This window comes from Austrofundulus limnaeus, unplaced genomic scaffold (assembly GCF_001266775.1).
Source record: "Austrofundulus limnaeus strain Quisiro unplaced genomic scaffold, Austrofundulus_limnaeus-1.0 Scaffold1553, whole genome shotgun sequence".
NCBI classification, from domain to species: domain Eukaryota; kingdom Metazoa; phylum Chordata; class Actinopteri; order Cyprinodontiformes; family Rivulidae; genus Austrofundulus; species Austrofundulus limnaeus.
In genome coordinates, this window is record NW_013953955.1 from 43,835 (window position 1) to 48,243 (window position 4,409).

A 4,409-nucleotide genomic window follows, 5' to 3' on the forward strand; every position below is an offset into this window, starting at 1 on the left:
AATGTTGCAGTGAATTCAGAAACATAGGTCCGAGTACGATCAACAATCGACAACCCAAACTCGATCATATGACTGGCTTCAGAAAATCAGTAAGTTAATATAAATGGTAAAACTCATGTCAGAGACTGTTCTCACTTGCAGATTACATTGTAACACGAGCTGCCTTGAGCTCTAAAAATGTAAACAAGGTAGTTAAGCAACTAGCTGAAACAGTGGCAATCAAAATAGGAAAGATGGTGAGTTTTGTTTTTGCACTAAAATGTTGATCAAACTGTTGTGACCTAATGTACAAAGTAATTATTGYTAAGTGTACTTGAAGTTTGAAGAAGATTTAAGCCAGTCAAATGGTTGTACAGAAATAATTAAATAAATAAACAACTAGAAATTACGCTTTGTTGAATTTTGCACTTTAACTTTAGTTCTGTTTAATTTTGCCCATAAATATTTTCAAAAATATTTTTTCCAAAGTTTTGAATCGAAAATTAGTTAAATGCATTTTTACAGATTAAAATAGTTTGTGATACTATAGTTGTGCCRGTATGTATTGCTTGATTTCATAGTGTACTAAAACCAATTTAAATTAAAACATGTTGCTTTTTGTGTCAAATGTTGTTAGAAAATACAAATTAAATACAGTTRATCTAAATTATTGATTACAAACCATCTAATACATATTTTATTGATTCCTACATTATTTCTTGGATGCTGTAAAATAATAAATTTTCCATGTAAATATATGAAAAAAGTTCAAGACGGGAAGCATCTAACATAGTGTATCAACATTTAGTTCATGTTTTTTGCAACATTAGATAAACCCCCAAGGTATATCAGTATGCTATTACATTATCCCATTTTCCAATGAAATATATTTTTATGCGAATATTTCTTTGTATTTTGATTTGTTGTGCCTGGTTTGATTAGACATAAAAAATTTGTCTTAATTGCCATTTATTGCTATGCTTTGTGAAATTACTAGTTAGTAATCATCAGTTATTAAAGATGASTTAGCCAACTTTAGTGTAACAAAAACTGATGGAATAATTGGAAAATGAAAAAAATCAAAGTAAATAATAGAAAGGAAATAGAAAATAACAAATCCAAATAAATATCTGAGAGCAAAAAAAGTTGGTCAACATCAGTGGAGGTGATGAGGGAAAGATGGGGTTAAAGAGCAAAAAAAAAAAAATCAACACTTTTTGATCTTTTACAGTTTCATCAGTGTCACACATCTATCTGAGGCAACCTCTGAGTGAATGTAAGTAATTTATTTTTCTTAACAGTCAGTGWCAGAAGTTGTTGCATTGTTGATATTTTTGAAATATGTATTCTGATTGACTTTCTTCTTCATTTCAGGACCCTGTATGTGGCAGTGCAAGGAATGTAGTTTGAAGCTAGCTAGCAGGTATTTGTTGTTGCAACATTTTCGGCAGGCTCACGGGCATTTTAGGGGAAGTTGTCGCTATCCATGTCCATACAAAGATTGCCCGTGTACATTTAACACATGGAACAAACTCCTCAATCACACATATAAAAGTCATGCTAAAGAAAACACTGAAGAATCAGTAGTTTCAGCTTGTACATTTCAGTGTCRTGTGTGCTTGTGCAGAGAACTTGCAACAGAAAGAGATTTTTTTCAACATATAAACAAACATCTTAGGCACAATGAAACTGTTCCATGTGTGTTTTTAGGATGCAGATTTAAGACCAATATTTACAGTACATTCAATACTCACAAAAACAGAAAACATAACCAACATTCATTAGAAGATTTTAGAGCTGATGTTATCACTACAAGTCAGTTGCATCAGACAGACCTTTCTGCAGATGGACTAGGAGGGTCTGAGGATATAGATTGTGAACAAGACACACTAAGTTGTGGTGAAGCTGAAGAATTACACTTACCAAATGTTATTGAAGATAAAATCGCTTGCATCTTATTGAAGTTGGAAAACATTGTCCATGTACCGAGGGCAGCTGTTGATGAATTCCTCTCTGAACTTCACCACATATTAAGTACAGCATCTTTGCCTATCACAAAAGTGATTATTTTAGATGTGTTTCACAGTCACCGAATACAAGTTGATGAGTCTTTAGTCAACGAGCTTTCCACTGTGCTATGCAATTGTAACTCATTGGCCAAAGCTATTGCAAAGGATGGTCCTCTTGCTACTGCGTACAGACGCGCACAGTACTATACCACTCATTTTGGTGTTGTAGAGCCAGTTGAGTACATTCTAGATTCCCACAAAAAGAGGACATTTCAGTATATTCCTTTACTTCAGTCATTACAACAGTTATTCTCTCATACAGGCGTTATTGAACATCTTGAATCTCCAAGATTCGAAAAGCAGCCAGTTGCCTCTTTTCAATATGCTTCCATAAGAGATGGTGAATACCACAGACAAAATTTGTTTCTGTCCAACGAAAGTCTGACAATAGCAGTTCATCTTTATGTGGATGATTTTGAGGTGTGTAATCCTCTAGGAACATCTCGCAAGAAACACAAAGTTACGTGTGTTTACTGGGTTCTGGGTAATTTACCACCAGGTTCACATTCAAAGCTAACATYGATYTACTTAGCTGTTCTTTGCAAATCTGATGATGTCAAGGCATATGGCTATGAGAGAGTGCTAGAGCCACTCCTACAAGACTTGATAATATTGGAACAAGACGGCATCTTTATTTCACAGCTTGGTCAGTTTATCAAAGGTTCAGTCCAGTGTGTAATAGCTGATAATCTTGCAGCGCATGGGATTGGTGGATTTATTGAGAGTTTTTCTAGTGGATCAATTTGCAGGTTTTGTACTGGAGATAAATCAGAGTTTCAGATTAAGGATGTCAATTCAGGTGCGTTTCAACTAAGAACAAAAGAGATCCATGACTCACATGTCCAGTTYGCTCAAGAGAATTCCACTATTTGCACAGGTGTAAAAAAACAGTGTGTTTTCACGAAGCACCTCACTCATTTTCATGTTTGCACTGGTTATCCCCCTGATATTTTACATGACCTCTTTGAGGGTGTTGTGCCAGTAGAACTTGCACGCTGTATTAGTTTATTGATCTCAAAAAAGTTACTGACCCTTGATTATTTGAACACATTGATTCTAACATTTCCATACAAGTGGGGAGACAAAACAAATCGCCCTCATGCCATCCCACGATCTTTCACATCTAGCAACACGATAGGTGGTAATGCACATGAAAATTGGACCCTTCTAAGATTGCTTCCTTTGTTAATCGGACAAATTGTGCCTGAAGATGAGCCTGCATGGCAGGTCATTTTAGATCTTAAGGACATTGTTGAGCTGATTGTGGCTCCTGTTCACACAGATGAGACGATTGCGTATCTTGAGGCAAAGATCTGTGATCACAGACAGTGGTATCTTGATGTCTTTCCACATTGTAAGCTGCTCCCCAAGCATCACTATTTGGAACATTATCCGCACATGATCCGTTGCTTTGGACCTTTAGTTGCACTGTGGACAATGAGATTYGAAGCTAAACATAGCTTCTTCAAGCAGGTTGCCCGGCATACAAACTGCTTTAAAAATATATGCTAYTCACTTGCTGTTAAACACCAGTTCATGATAGCATATCACAACCATTCATCTACTCTCAAAAGATCATCTTTAGAGGTCACAGATACCTCTCTAATGCCTGTTGACATTCTCAGTGAAGGGGTTGTGTCTGCACTTAAGCAAAGATACCCAGATGTGTCTGAGGTACATATGACAAAAAGGGCATCTTACAATGCTATACATTACAGTGAAGGGATGCTTGTTGTTCATGGATTTGTAGATGGACTACCTAGATTTCACAAGATCATTCAGCTGTGCATCATAAAAGATGAATTATTCTTTCTTGTGAAAGATGCATGTGCTTGGTATAGGGAACATTATCGTGGGTTTGAGTTAACTGACTCACACTCTGGAGAGGTTGCCCTCATTGAACTTTGTGACTTACAGGATCCATATCCCTTGGTAGAGTACAGAGTGGGGTGTTTACGCTTGGTAATGTTGAAAAGATTCATCATTGTTAACGGTGAGTGTAGAAAAGCAAATGTCACCATTGTACCTTTCTTTTTTTAACTGTGCTGAAGAAAATTTAGTGACTGATTAACTGAATTTATATCCAGTATTGTATTTTCAGCCATATACAATGGTTTAAACCGGGGAACAGAGTCATTGTGTCCTATTAATGCATTCCTTCTGTCTGTATTAACAAAGTTTGGTTTGGCATTTTAATGTCCGACATAAAAGGTACCGCTACCAGGGGTGTGACCAGGAAGTCAGATGTACATGTTACTTTAAGGTTGATTCATCATTAATGATTATGCAGTCTCACTCTTCAACCCATTTTCACTCCCAAGTCGTCACATATTGACGCTTTTCCAAGGTTCCCTCTACATC

General features: G+C 36.3%; 1 long non-coding RNA gene across 1 annotated transcript in view; it reads left to right on the top strand.

Moving 5' to 3' along the window:
- The first annotated feature begins 16 nt into the window (after positions 1 to 16).
- Positions 17 to 4,409, top strand: part of LOC106535763 (uncharacterized) — a 10,265-nt gene continuing 5,872 nt past the window's right edge. Inside the window, exons 1-3 of the long non-coding RNA XR_001312478.1 lie at positions 17 to 89; positions 1,211 to 1,255; positions 1,354 to 1,402. This is a non-coding gene — a long non-coding RNA (uncharacterized LOC106535763). The remainder of the gene's footprint in view (positions 90 to 1,210; positions 1,256 to 1,353; positions 1,403 to 4,409) is intronic.